The sequence below is a fragment of the Mauremys mutica genome, chromosome 15 (assembly GCF_020497125.1).
Source record: "Mauremys mutica isolate MM-2020 ecotype Southern chromosome 15, ASM2049712v1, whole genome shotgun sequence".
Taxonomy (NCBI): domain Eukaryota; kingdom Metazoa; phylum Chordata; order Testudines; family Geoemydidae; genus Mauremys; species Mauremys mutica.
The window spans coordinates 2,378,857-2,393,871 of record NC_059086.1 but is presented as its reverse complement, the minus strand read 5'-3'; the positions used below and the strand labels follow the sequence as shown (position 1 = coordinate 2,393,871).

Below are 15,015 nucleotides of genomic sequence, written 5' to 3'. Positions count from 1 at the left end.
CGGGGGTCCCTGTCGGTGATGGGGGATCCCGGCGGGGGGGTCCCTGCCCCTGGGAGGTGGGCGGGGGGGTCGCTGTCCCTGGGGCGATGTGGGGCCCCTGGGGGAGGGGCGGGGGTCCCTGTCGGTGATGGGGGATCCCGGCGGGCTGGGCGGGGGGGGTCGCTGTCCCTGGGGGCGATGGGGGGCCCTGGGGGGGGAGGGGTCCCTGTCGGTGATGGGGGATCCCGGCGGGCTGGGCGGCGGGGGGTCCCTGCCCCGGGGGGGATGGGCAGGCGGGGCGGGGGGTCGCTGTCCCTGGGGGCAATGGGGGCCCCTGGGGGGAGGGGCAGGGGGCCCTGTCGGTGATGGGGGATCCCGGCGGGCTGGGCGGCGGGGGTCCCTGCCCCTGGGGGGATGGGCAGGCGGGGCGGGGGGGTCGCTGTCCCTGGGGGGAGGGGAGGGGGTCCCTGTCGGTGATGGGGGATCCCGGCGGGCTGGGCGGCGGGGGGTCCCTGCCCCTGTCGGTGATGGGGGATCCCGGCGGGCTGGGCGGCGGGGGGTCCCTGCCCCTGGGGGGATGGGCAGGCGGGGCGGGGGGTCGCTGTCCCTGGGGGCGATGGGGGCCCTGGGGGGAGGGGCGGGGGTCCCTGTCGGTGATGGGGGATCCCGGCGGGCTGGGCGGGGGGGTCCCTGCCCCTGGGGGCGATGGGGGGGCCCTGGGGGGGAGGGGCGGGGGGCCCTGTCGGTGATGGGGGATCCCGGCGGGCTGGGCGGCGGGGGGGGTCCCTGCCCCTGGGGGCGATGGGGGGGCCCTGGGGGGGAGGGGCGGGGGGGTCTCTGCCCCTGGGGGGGTCGCTGTCCCTGGGGGCGATGGTGGGGCCCTGGGGGGGAGGGGCGGGGGTCCCTGTCGGTGATGGGGGATCCCGGCGGGCTGGGCGGCGGGGGGGGTCCCTGCCCCTGGGGGGATGGGCAGGCGGGGCGGGGGGGTCGCTGTCCCTGGGGGGAGGGGGTGGGGGTCCCTGTCGGTGATGGGGGATCCCGGCGGGCTGGGCGGCGGGGGGGGTCCCTGCCCCTGGGGGGATGGGCAGGCGGGGCGGGGGGTCGCTGTCCCTGGGTCCAGCCGTGTCTCCGAATTAGGGGCCGCCCCACAGGAGGCAGCAACTTTACCCGTCGCCTCGCGCCCCTTCCCGCCTGCGCTGCCTCCGTCCGCACGCGGCGCCTCACCCCGCCCCGCCCCGCCCCGCGCTGGCGGCGGAGCCTCGCGCAGCCCCGCGCCGAGAGGGGAGGGGGCGTGAGGAGGAGCGGCTCCGCCTCGGTCACGTGGTGCTGGGACAGCCTGGGCGGGAAAAGGGGCCGAAGGGCGGCGCCATTTTGTGAGAGGTCGAAAGGAGGGGAGGTGTGAGGGGGTGCATGGGGGGGAAGAGAGGAGTGCCGGGATAGGGAAGTGTATATGAGACTAGGGAGGGAGGGGAAGGGCTTGAGGGGAGGGAGGATAGGAAGGGGTCTATGGGGGAGGGGTTGGGGAGCGGGCATATGAGAGAGGAGTTTTGATGGGCTAGGGAAGGGAGGGGAGTCAGGAGGGGAGGTGTGAGGGGCTAGGGAGAAGTGAAGTGGGAGATATGGAGGGGGAGGAGGGAGGGAAGATTGAGGAGGGTGATGGGGAGAGGGAGGTAGGGGGAGGGGATAGGCAGAAGTGGAGTGGGGTAATGGAGGGAGGGGAAGGGATAGGGAGGAGTGGGGGAGGGATAAGGAGGAGAGGAGGGCTGGAGGATATATGGAAAGGTGGGAGGATATGAGGGGACGGGCATACAGGTAGAGGATGTGGAAGGGGAGGCATGAGGGTGTGGAGAGGAGGAGATGCAAAGGGGAGGTGTGAGGGGAATATGGAGAGAGGAAGAGGTTAAAGGGAAGGTGTGTGATGAATATAGGGTGGAGGAGTTGTGAACAGGAGCTTAGGGGGAGACATAATGGAATGTGGAGGAGTGAGAGGAAGTGTTTGGGGAGTGAGAAGTGTGAGGGAGGAGTATGAAGAAGGACATGTTGGGGGAAAGGGTTTGCTATATAATGAGACAATGGGAAAAGAAGTGTGAAGAAGGAAGGGATTGGTTAGAGGAGGGGATGGAAGTATGAGATGGCTGTAGGGGGAAGTGTAAGGAGAGAGAAGAGGTTTATGAGGAGGAAGGAGGGGGAAAGTGTAACAGTGAAGTTGGGAGAAGGTAGGAGAGAGATATGGAGAAAAAGCCGATGAGACGGTGCTGTGACTGTTTCCCCCACTCCATCCCCCACCAAAAGGTGGCTAAATTTAGTTGTCCCCAGAACATCTTGCTAAGGCAACAGCACATCACAAACCAGAAAACAATAAAACTGTGATGAACTTACCCCTGCTTGAAATCGGGGTAAAGCGCTACCAATTCTAATATTGGTTTATGGAGGTTTACTCTGTCTATGGTAGGGGTTTGCTCTGATGCAACTACACTGCTGGCTGAAAAGGAGGCAAATCACTAGTGTAGACAAGGCTATAGAGGAGAAGGTTCCTCTTTTGTCAGCATGGATGCCAGTATCCCATTGTGGTGTTACAGGGTGATATGTTGCTGGAGGTGACGAAAGAGAATTGTACCATGCCTCACATGATTGCCAACAATTGTGGTTAACTGACACAGTAATTAAACTGGGCCTAATTCAGGACTACCCTACTCCTTGTGTAGTTATGAACAGTAGTGCAACATGTAAGTAAAATGCCATAAGAAAAATGGTAATGTTTTACTCCCCGTTTCAGTAGGTGTACATAGCTACACAGAGTGCAAAGGAGTGAGGAACCAAGCCTAATGTCTTTATTCATTATCGTGGTTATTAGTCTTGGTGTGATAACAAAATTCAAATTTGGGTGCTACAATTCTATCTAGTAAAACCCTTTTTGACAGTTTCATTTGAAAAAAAAAACAGCTGGTGTGTTCCATCCCAAAGGGGCTGCATTTCAGTGGTGGGTGAGGTGAAATCTGTGTCCATACTGATCAGTGAGCTAAAACTGATATTAAGTAGATACTCGGTATTACATGTTTGACAAGTGGTCAAAACTTTGGTTTTTATATTTCAACAGCTTCACACTGTAAATTTCTCGAATGTACTTTGGTTTTCAGCTTAAAACAACAACATCACCAAGAGAGATGTGAACTTCCACCATTTACCTTAATACAGTATCATGTTTAATTTATTTCCATTCAAATTTAAAGGCTAATTGTGACCAGTCAAATAAAGAACAATGTTAATTGTTTCAGCACTTGAACAGGCACATCAAGTTAATGCATTTAATATAACACAGGGTTTCTCAAAAGGGGTCGGGACCCCTGAGGGGGGCACAAGGTTATTACCTGGGGGGGTCGCGAGCTGTCAGCCTCCGCTCCAAACCCTGCTTTGCTTTCAGCATTTACAATGGTGTTAAATATATTAACAGGTATTTTTAATTTATTAGGGGGGGTCTCACTCAGATGCTTGCTGTGTGAAAGGAGTCACCAGTACAAAAGTTTGAGAACCACTGATATAACAGGACCTATTATATTCTACTATTTCCATAGATATGAAACACATTCCATGTCAATAAAGCTGCAAGATTAGAACAAGGAAATAATAAAATATTCTTTTGATCATATAATTGTAACATTTTATATTATCTATCACAGTTAAATAAAGGTAGATTTCAAAGTACTATCATCTTAATAGTTTTGGGACTGCCATGATGAGGTTGGCAGGACTACGTGTCATGTTTATATAAAGCCCATTTTGCACTGAGGTAAATGACTACACACGGTGCAGGGTTGTCCTGAATTACTCAGTTTTATTACTGTGTCAGTTAACCACAATTGTTGGCAATCATATTCAGACATGCTACAATTCTGTCAAGTAGGTTTGGCTGAGAGTGACTCCCTGAACTTGAGAATGCATGGGGAGGCCCCAGGCTTCCTATCTCCACCTCAGGTAAGCAAGCTCAAAGCTGTAAAAAGTTGCTAGACACATTTCAGAAGAAAACAGATGGCAGCTTACTCTAGAAGCTGGACATGGAGTTTTGGAAATATAAGACATGTCCTATGTATGTTTTAGTGTTTTTAATTGTTTGATTTGGAGTTTAAAGACTATTAATCTGAACAAAGGGAATGTGTCCATTGATTTTGTTAACCTGTTTTATTACTGTTTGCACCAGAAAACCTGCAAATAAATCTGCAACCCCAAAAAAATCCAATTTTGAGCCATGTGGATCATATGAAACCACATATATTAATCTCAATAGTTAAATTGTATATGTTCAGGATGGACAATAACTTTTTTAAATTAGTGTTTAAATGTTTTTACTGTCAAGTTAGAAATCATAGGCCAAATTTATTCCTAGTATGACTCCAAATCAGGCATGAATTCGGACCTATCTATATTTAAAATGTTATTTTTTTCTGATATCACCACTGAGATTATTAAAACTGAAGAGATTTTAAATGGCTTGTTTACTTGTCATCATTATGTTGTTGGTTTTCTTTCCGCACTTAATTTGGATTGGAACAAAGTAAACTAAATCAGTTACATACTAGTGGCTGGTTCTAATTTTTTAGCAAAATCTGTCATATTTGATTTGCATATTTTACAGAAAAATGTTTGAATTCAAAAGAAAGACATTTTAATTTACATTTTTGTGTATGTGTGTGTATATATATTTCTACCTAATAAATAGAAATCTCTTCATATATATTCACATGTATATATGAAAACGTCTACTAATTAGCTTTTGTAAAACTTTTAAAAGCAAAGTTTAAACGTTGTGTTTAAACTATTAGGAGGAAGAGTGAGTCCCGGCTATATAAACAACATGAGTCAGGATCCTGTTTTTTCCTGGCAACTCTGCCACTGACCCACTGGGTGGCCTTGGATGAGTTACTTTATTTTGTTTTTTTGCCTCCGTTTGTCCTTTAATAAATTACTATTCTACTGACCCTACCTCATCGGGGAGTTGTGAGGCTTAATTAACTAATGTTTGTGTAATGATTAGAAATCCTCAGGTCTAGCAAAGGGAAAATGTTATTATTTATAAGTATTCTTTAATTAATACAGTTCAATTCCTTCCCAAATTTACTTATTTTTACAATTATTCTAAAGAACTGATGCAATTTTAATTCTGATGGAATAGCCTTCTGTCCCAGAATGTCTTCTAAGGCCATTATTGCTCCCTCTCTATCCATGAAAAAGCTCTATTACTAATATTATAGTCCAGGTCATGCTGAGAGAAGAGTCATCTGGAGTCACCTGAATCTCAGTAAAATAACTCAGAAGAGAAAAGAAAGGGAAAAACTTTAAATTCTGTGATCTATGTCACCTACAATGCTTTTAAAACTGCAGTGACCCAGTACCCACCTACTGTTATTGCAGTCTATTGGTTAAAGGAGGAACAATTTATGATTAGATCATTTGTATTTATAATTAAATGCTCAATTTTAATGTGAGAGCCTCTCGTATGTGAGTAGCCCTATTCAAATAGGACTGAAGATGTATTAGAGATGTCCAGCAGTGTCAATTGTAATTTTAAACTTTGTTATTTTAAAAAAGCACAAACAAAAATGCTCCTCTGGGACGTTAATCCACATGTATGAAGAGTCTCACTTTTGTACTGTTTGATTAGCAGTACTAATGATGCTAATTATATATATATATATATATATATATATATATATAAACCCATGTTACAGACAGTTAAACTGAGGTACAGATGACCTGTTTCATCATTATACTGCACTTTGTATAGTCATTTTCACCAATGGAAAGTGGGTTTAAAATGCTTCTGTAGCATTTTTTACTCACTTTGCACAGGTGTAAATGATTGCCCAAGGTACACAGCAATGGCGAGTTGGGCCCAGAAAGATTTACTGATTTGCGTGCTCTACAGTGGGACAGTGACATTTTAATTTATTGTTTAAAAGGCCAAATCTTCAGCTGTGAAATTGGTGCAACTCCATTACTAACAATGGGGTTGTGAGCATTTGCTTTATTTGAGGATCTGGCTTGAGGTTTAAAAAGCTGTTTGAGATTTGTAGTTGATGGAAGGTGGTATGGCCTAGCGATTAGAGCTCTGGACTGTGACTCTGGAGACATAGGTTCTATTCTGTCTCTGCCATGGGTCTGCTTTGTGAACATGGGCATGTGACTTCATCTCCCTCTGCCACAGTTTCTCCATGTGTAAAAAAATGGGCATAATGATGCTGAGCTGAAAAAGAGCTCCATATAGGGTTGCCAACTTTCTGATTGCAGAAAACCAAACACCCTGTCATTTCCCTTCCCCACGGCCCTGCCCCTTCTTTGAGGCCATGCCCCCACTCACTCCATCCCCCTTCCTTCCCTTGCTCTCCCCCACCCTTGCTCGCTCACTCATTGTCACTGGGCTGGAGCAGGGCGTTGGGGTGTGGGAGGGGCTGCGGGCTCTGGGGTGGGTCTGGGGATGAGGGGTTCGGGGTGCAGGAGGGGTCTCTGGGCAGAGGGATGGGGCTGCGGGTTTCAGAGTGTGGGAGGGGGCTCCTGTCTGGGGCAGGGTGTTGGAGTGTGGGAGGGAGTATGGTCTCTGGGCTGGGGGTGCGGCCAGAAATGAGAGTTTCATGGTGCAGGAGGGGGCTCCGGGCTGGGGCAAGGGGTTGGGTCACGGGAGGGAGTTTGGGGTGTGGGCTTCGGGCAGTGCTTACCTCAGGTGGCTCCCAGGAAGCGGCCGGCATGTCCCTCCAGCTCCTAGGCACAGAAGTGGCCAGAGACCTCCACTGTGCTCCACGTGCTGCCCCCACTCCAGCCAGTGGAAGCTGCGGCGCTGGCGTTTCGGGCGGTGCCTGCGCCATGAGCATGGGCAGCGCGTGGAGCCCCCATTACTGCCCTTGCATCTAAGAGCCAGAAGGACATGCAGGCTGCTTCCGGGAGCCGCGCAGAGTTGGCCATTGCGGCCAACCAGGCGTTACAGTTGAAAACCGGACGCCTGGCCACCCTAGCTCCATGTGGCTTGAAAATCTGTTTCTCTCACCAACAGAAATTGATCTAATAAAAGATATTACCTCACCCGCCTTGTCTCTCTTTTTTAAAGCAGTTTGAGATCTAATGATGAAAAGCACTAGGTATTATTTTCACTGAAAGGTGCTGCAGAATTATAAAATATTATTTTAACTTGTCCCCTTCTCTAGTTTTGAACAATGGATTTGTTGGCCAAATTCTCTGCTGGTATGAATGCGTGACACTGCCCTGAAGTCATTGGAACTGCTCTAGTTATTCAGAATGGCAGGACCTAGCTGTGGGGAAGCCTCCAGTAACTCTAGTAAGTTTTTTGTTTTGTTATGGGGGTTTTGTGTTTGTTTTTGAAGTGTATTGAAAAGAGAAGGGGAAATTACTGCAAAGTTAGGGAAATGTAATACAATTTAAAAATCTGTCTTTCTTTAAAAAAAATCAGTATCACCTTCTTCTTCACATTTGGAAATGTGCCCTGTGCATGAAGAGCTTGGTTGCTGGTAACATCCTTTCAAGAAGGAGGTTGGTTTGAGCCATCTTGCCCCATGCCTAAGCTTAATTAGCAATTATTGTGGCTTCTTGCCAGGATTTCTGGACAAGATAGACTTAATTATACCTATTAAACTTTTCAGGTTGGGGTGGAAAAGCTCAAGGGAAAAATATTGTTCATGTGTGAATAAGGATTAATTTAATTACTTAAAATTTACTCTATAAGCAGTTCTGATTATGCAGAATGGAATGTAGGTATGAAGAGGGAACAACAACATCCTTCATCTTCATTTCCTTTCACACACATTTTATTCAAACTATGTTTGTGTTTCAAAATTCCTGTACAGATTTGACAGTAGAAGCTATAGCATGGCCCTGTGTGCTTCATTAAAAGTTACATTCCTGATTGTATCCGAAGAATACATTCCTGATGCTGCATCCGAAGAAGTGAGCTTTCGCTCACGAAAGCTCATGCTAAAATAAATTTGTTAGTCTTTAAGGTGCCACAAGTACTCCTGTTTTTTTTGCGGATACAGACTAACACGGCTGCTACTCTGAATTCCTGATTAGGTTAGCTTTCAGCAGTTTGGCAGGCTGATCACAAGGCCATTTACAGCCAGGAAATAGAGATGATGCTGAGGCTGCAGGCGGCTACTACGCTGCAAACCCCCTTCTCTCTCTTCCCTCTGTTAAACTGTCACTGCACTCAGTTTGCACTGCACTTTTATAGTGTGATGCACCAAAATAAACCCTTCCATAGTCCCACCCAGGTATAAACAGAATGTATATCTAATTCAAATTCAGCCAATCAAAGGGTATAAACAAAGCAGAAAGCCCTGCCTCTTGATTATTAATTACTCACACTGGTCAATCACATTTAACCTGTCTAATCAGGATTCAGGGTGATGCATATAGTCCTTCCCATTCCTTTCTGAGCTGCTCTACTTTTGACCAATCAGGAAAGGTCTTTCTCTCTCTGGCAGAACCAGTTTTTAATTGGTATGCTGAGGACCCTTGCTTGAGCTGTACTTTGTGCTGCCTGAACACAGAGCCAGTATGATATTGTGTTTGAATGTACAGTAGTACTAGTAGCATTCAGTATATAAACTCAAAGTATGTAGATTGCTTAAAATGTGCCTGCTCTCAATGTATGTAGCTATGCCTAATATAAGTCATAAGATTTTGCTGGCTACTTTGGCTTTCATGGCCAGTTATAAAAAATAAAATATTGTGAACATGTAATATAATTAAACGAATGACATTTTATTTTTTGTCCCAGCATTAATTAAGGCCCTGATCCTGCAAACATTTACTACCTAGTACAGTGCTTACTCTTAGTGGGAAGTCTTTGCAGAATTTGGCCCTAAAACTGTAAGTAATTGAGACATTTTTTGTTTTTTAAATGCAGCTTTTTGTTTTATATCAAACTTGGTATGCTCACTTGGTATTAAAATGTTAAAAAAAATCCTTCCTTTCCCTAGTGAAACTATGTTTATAATTCCTTTTCACAGTAATTGACTCCCCTCGGGAAGACTGGTGATATTACAGTACTTCCTCAGTTTAACCTTTTAGCCAGTGATACCATTACTAGAAGGGGATGGGGAAGGATTATTTGTAGTACATAATTTTCCAATTAACCTGCTGAACGTAACTGGTCCTTGCTCAATATGTGAGACCCTAAGAGTATGTGGTTAGTTTACCCCTAATTTCTCAAAATACTACAAAATCATGATTTCAATAATTTTGATTATGAAGTCCAGTTATAACAAAAATTGTCATTTAAAACAACAGACTACTGTGGCAACTACAAATGGCTATGAGAAGGAGTTTTCTCTTCCATACCTATAAACTTTTTTTTTTAATCAACTGCTATGAACGGCTGGGCAATCTAAGATCACAGTAGCTAGTGCTGTTTGCCTCCAAAGAAACCTTTCTTTAGAGTTAGAAAGAAGTACATCCCTTTGTAACCACCTGTGAAGTAACAAAGGCCGTAATCTCACAAACACTTATGCACATGCTTAATTTTAAACACATGAGTTAAGGAAATGAATGTTTCCAGAGCTGCAGCTGATGTGATATACCAGGAAGGCACAGTATGAATATAATTAATAATTGGTAATTAGTACATACCATGTGTAAAATCCTGGCCCCACTGAAGTCAGTAGAAGTTTCAGTGGGGCCATGATTTCACTTTAGATCTCTTCTAAATCAAGATTTTGTACAGTGGGAATTAGCTGATTAAATTTATCTTATAAAAGTACGATTAATAATTACCCAAGTCCAGAAAACCTATTTTTGGGAAGGAAAGCAGCAGTAATTAAATATTAATCGTGTACATAAATTAAAATTGTATTGCATAATATTTGTCTTTGCTTTCACAGAGCAGTGGTGTGTTTGTGCTGTCTGTTGTGAACAGGTTAGTTTTAATAAGTTTATTGTTTTTATGATTAGTAATAGAATTACTACTTTGCACTTGTTCATGTACATCGTGCATCCATTAAAATGATTAAATACATTTGTATTGGTTTATTTATCTGAGTCACTTTATTGCTGCTACAGAAAGCTGAAGTGATTATGATCTAGAGACTGAATTACATCAAAAGTTTCTATAGCTACTAACCATTCCAGTTTTCATTGAAGTCATATTTTCCTCTTAAGTTGAGTGAGATGAATCCAACTGCATTGATGTAGTTAGCTGAAAACGTTGGTGCTTAATAAATAACTGTAGCAGCAACATTTTAAACTCAGTAATAATATTGATTTTACGGTCCCTTACAAACTATGCAAACTACAGATACATGTTTTAAAAATTAAAATAATGTTTAGGATGTATATATTTTTTTATAAAGCACTATACAAACATTCATAAGCTTGTTCTTATGAGTCTTAGGCCTTGCTCCTGTAAACACTTACATAAATGTTAAAGTTTAAGCACGTGTGTTGTCCTGTTGACTTCAGGGGGACTATTTGGATACTTGAAGTTAAGAATGTGTATATGTTTTTCCAGGATCAGGGCCTTAATCCCTGATTCTGCAGTGAGCTCTACATGGATGCATTCCAGGATTGGGGCTTAAGGGCTAATTAAACAATAAAGACAATAATAACTATCAAGCTGAAAACTCTCAAACAGGGATTGAACCTGCTACTATTGAAGTCAGTGAAAAATGCCTATTGATGCTAATGGGATCAGGATCAAGCCATTAAAATACATCTGTCTTTCCACACACTCCCATTCAAATGATGAATGACCCAGTAATTTAGGGAGAGAGTAAACTTGCTAAATTTTATTTATTTGAGGCCCAAATTGGAGAGGTGCTGGTCACTCTTCAGTCCCCACTGTGGATGGACCCCTTTACGCCTTGTTTATTTTAAGGAAGATTTTGAAACATGGTGGGAGCCCTAGTGTAGAGATCCTGTGACATAATTTTCAGAACCATGTGACATCTGTGACATAATTTTCAGAACCATGTTGAAGAGACTTGCTTCCAGAAAAGTTGGATGACAGTGAGCCCCAATCCTGCAGCGATTTGTGCCCTAGATTGGGGCCTATATCATTTGAGCCTCTGGGAAGCAAGTCTGTTCCACGCTGTTGAAACTGTGGAAGTAACCAGCAGCCTGTCTACCTTGAGTTGCTAACAGGAGTGTTTGCAATGATTTAAAAAAAATAATTTTTTTTTTACTATAGATGGGGCCTGAGACTTTCATTTTGAGCTCGTTTCAAAGACAGTTTTAAAACTATCTGTTTGATGAAGGGGTTTTGAAGTGTTTTGTTGAGATCTTCAATGGGGCAGCATGGTATAAGACATTTTATTATAGGTGCCTTTGAAAACATCTTTACATAAATAAATACGTTTTAATCTCTAGTTAAGCTGCAACAGTTTGGAGCATTGAGCTTGGCTTTTTAAAAATATAAAAAATAGTTTTTTAAGTGCTCTTGAAATAAACACTCATATGCATCCAGATGCTGCAAAATGTTTCTTCATATGAGGGAGATGCATTATAAACTGCCTTAAATTTACATTTGAAAAATGAACGCGATTTGGCACGTCTGCCTCTTTAAATCTTACTCATTCCAGCTTGACAGCCCTATGGTGTTTCTCTGCCGTTCTCACTTGTGTGTGTGGCTATTTTGAAAGAGGGGGGTGGGGCATCACAAATGTAAATCCTTTGAAAGGGGTGGGGGCAAGTTATACCTGATTTTATTTTTTTTAGTAGAGGTAAGTGACGTTTTTTAAATAAATTAAATAGTATTACAGTCGTTCTTCTCCCTCCCTTCCTCCCTCCCGTGCTTTGCATTTTAGGAAGCTCTGTTGAAATGTAATCAGGCAGTGTGCTGAACCTCTATGTGTCTGTGCCTGCCGGGGTCCTGCCTCCGGAGCCCGTGCGGGGATGTCTCGGAGACCCCGCGCTGACTGCTGCTCAAACATCACGGTGAGTTTGTTACAATGTAGCAATTTCTCTTTAAATCTCTTAACTCTCTCTACCTGCAACTCAGGGCTGTGACAGGGCGAAAAAAACTGGGGAGGAGGGGGGGAAAGGGAGCCTTGCACCCCTCCTAGGGTAGCATCCCTGTTCCCTTTCCATTGCTCCCCCAATCCAGTTCCCCCCCAAACAGCCTCCTGTTACTGCGTCTGCAGGTCACGTCTACAGAATACAATGTAGCTTTATAAAACGATACATAACGTTCTGTCGTTCCCTGCACAGACACAGCAGTGGAAAGAGGGGTGCTGGGTGTTCCTTCCTCAGATCCCCACAACCTTCTGGAATCACCCTTCTCCCCCTCCCCCAGTAAAGGGGTGGGGGCTTTGGGGAGGAAAAAAATGAGCTGTTAGTTTGCAGTGTTGGATGGTTATGACTTCGTTTTGATTTCTCGGTTGAGGTGGTAAAGCCATCGTCTGTCTCAGTTACCCCACCCCCCACTCCTCCCAAGTAAAAACCAAGAAGGATGCCCACGAATGGGTCTTATCTTATGCTCGATTTTAAAATAAATGTTTTAATGGAGAGGTGAAGCAAAACAGATTAGCAATGTCAGAATAAAAAAGCCTGATCTTGATGGTTGCTGCTCTGCAAGGTATTACAAACGGTACATTGGTATTTGACATGGGATGGTAAAATCAAGCCTGGAGTTCCACTGAGGAGAGAAGACCTGCCAGTTAAGGGTTATCCTTCACTTGCTCCTCCCTTATGAAATTTCAGACTTGTGTTTTTGGCATTGTTTTGCAAACCAGTGTGTGTCTGCTCAGCACTGATTTATTTAAAAAAAAAAAAAAAAAAAAAGAATGCAGCGCAACATGGTTACGGTGTCTGGTAAAGAAAACTAAATTAACATTATTAACCTTTTTTTGCAAATGGGTGTCTCACTACTTTTTTGTGGTCCTGAAGTTTGGCTGCATACATTTTAAAAATACATTTGTTAAATAAACCTGCAATTGATTATATTCACGCTCACCACATTTTCCATTTATGTGCCTGTTATGGCTTGACTTAAATTTTAGGTGGCAAAAAATATTTTTGAGAGAGCGTCGCCCCTATTTTGGGGGGTAGAGGCACATTTTTAATGTAACACACAATATGTTCTGCTCCTTTTTTTTCCTGTGGTTTTGCATATCCTCCTTATTGTCAAATCTGGTAGATTTCTGGTAGAGTTTATCCAAATATCTGTATACTTAAGGTATTATTGGTAAACAACACACATGCTTCACTGAAAAGTAATTGAACTTTGGTGAGGTATATAAACTTATTTTAACCCAAAGTATAACTGAGCTTTTCCAAACCAATTCAGATTGATTGGGACTAAGTGTGTTGTATTGATTGATTCTTTCTCTGTGATTGACTCAAAGGATTCTAGTCAAACTCATGTTGTCTGTATTGCTCTGCTGTGGTATTTCTGTGAGTACAGGTGCTACTTATCAAAATTGTCTGTTTACCACCAAGTACAAAAGGAAAGGTGTTTGGAAATATCTTTATATGGGGCTGAGATGCACTGATTCTGTTGTGCTCAGGTTAGGTTTTTAAATGGCATTTTAAAAATAAGATCATATTACTGTGCTCCATCATCCACTGAAGTGTGTCTAGGGTTTTATTGCTTTTCAACACTAACTAAAAATATTTTCAGTTTTGCAATCAGTATTTTATTATTAAAATAATTGCACTAAATGTCTATGATCTTTCTAGAACAAGAAGTCAAAGTGACATGGGTGGCTTTATTTCATTTGTTATTTAGCCTCATTTATTGTTGAGCTTCAGAATAATAGACATGTGGATGTTTCCTTTTTAAGTGCTTGAGCAGTCAAGTATTTCGCTGTAATGAATCTACTTGTGAATTTTTACAGATTACATCATTTAGTGTCAAAATCCTACAGTAGTCTCTGCATTCTGTTCTTTTGTTTTGTGTTCTTGCTAAGCAGAGCATTCAGTTATAACTGTAAGACTAATGCAACTTTTAAAATTGATGAAATGCAGCAGCTTTGAATTTTTCTTTCTTCCTTAAAGAGATCTGATTCCAAAAATGAAGAGTGTAATTGATTGTTCAGGGCTGCTATTTTCATGGCTCTAGTTTAGGCACATGTGGCATTTGCATGAATGCTCCTTAGCAGCGCCAAAGTTCCTGTCTTTTGCCAAATATTATTTGCTTCTTTGCCATTTGGTGCAGATCCACATTACTGTGCCAAGTGGGAGCTGAAAGTTCATAATTTTTGTTTTGTTCTGTTCCAGGAGTAAATGTATTTCTCATACTACAGCTAAGAATGGTTTGGGAGAATCAAAGTTAATTGAAAACATTAAAATATGTTGTTCTATTTTATTTGGAACAGAATTACCGTAGCATCCCTTTTCTTAAAAGCAAACACTGCTCTCTGTTTCAGAGCCTTAATATGTGAAATATAAAACAATACACTTTTAGGTTCTCTCTACCCCACTCCCCTGTTGTAGTTTCACCCTGAGTATGGAGGCTAAAAGCAAAAAAAGCCTTTACAGATATTATTTACAAAGCATAAAGGAAATATTCAGTGCCTAGAGAAGGTAGCCTTGGTACATCCCTCAAAGTTCATAACCCCACCTCTGTTTGAATAATGTGCCACAGTTTAGGAACTACGGACAGACCAAGTAATTTGAAAGTGCACACTGACTTCTCTACTTTTAATAACCTGCTTACTTTTGACCCAGAATTTTCATTCCATGATTTTTGTAAAAAGTCACCCAAGGTCTCCATTGTGTGCAGAAAAAGCAGGAAAATCATTTATACAGCATCCAAAGTGCATCCTAGGTGCTTTACAGACAAATACAATAAATACAACTCCCTGCCCTAAAGAGCTTACTATCTAAACCCCCAGTCCTGTGGTGCGATGTGGCTGGAAAGACCCCTGTGCTCTTATACTCAGCAGGTTCACTAGGATTCTGTTTTCACTGTCTGCTTCCCATCAAGTTCCAGCACTGGGGCCTAAGGCCTTGATCGTGGAAACATTTAGGCATGACTTCACTCATGTTTATCGCCATTAATTCAGCGTGACTACTCACTGAGTAAAGTTGTACACGTGC

The 15,015-nt window shown here is 43.5% G+C and overlaps 2 protein-coding genes across 9 annotated transcripts in view; one reads left to right on the top strand and one right to left on the bottom strand.

Annotated features, from left to right (window-relative positions):
* Positions 1-1,204, bottom strand: part of ZNF541 (zinc finger protein 541) — a 47,332-nt gene extending 46,128 nt beyond the window's left edge. For both annotated transcript variants that reach the window (XM_044989073.1, XR_006573761.1), the window contains exon 1: positions 1,147-1,204. The gene's annotated coding sequence lies outside the window, so the exon portion shown is untranslated. The remainder of the gene's footprint in view (positions 1-1,146) is intronic.
* A 633-nt stretch (positions 1,205-1,837) lies between these two features.
* Positions 1,838-15,015, top strand: part of BICRA (BRD4 interacting chromatin remodeling complex associated protein) — a 128,748-nt gene continuing 115,570 nt past the window's right edge. For 4 of the 7 annotated variants that reach the window (XM_044989070.1, XM_044989072.1, XM_044989071.1 and 1 more), the window contains exons 1-4: positions 8,424-8,478; positions 8,759-8,850; positions 9,861-9,895; positions 11,781-11,910. The gene's annotated coding sequence lies outside the window, so the exon portion shown is untranslated. Of the gene's footprint in view, positions 2,706-3,880; positions 3,952-7,169; positions 7,301-8,423; positions 8,534-8,758; positions 8,851-9,860; positions 9,896-11,780; positions 11,911-15,015 lie in introns of those variants that run through there. The other 3 variants (XM_044989069.1, XM_044989068.1, XM_044989067.1) reach the window with 3 other exon arrangements.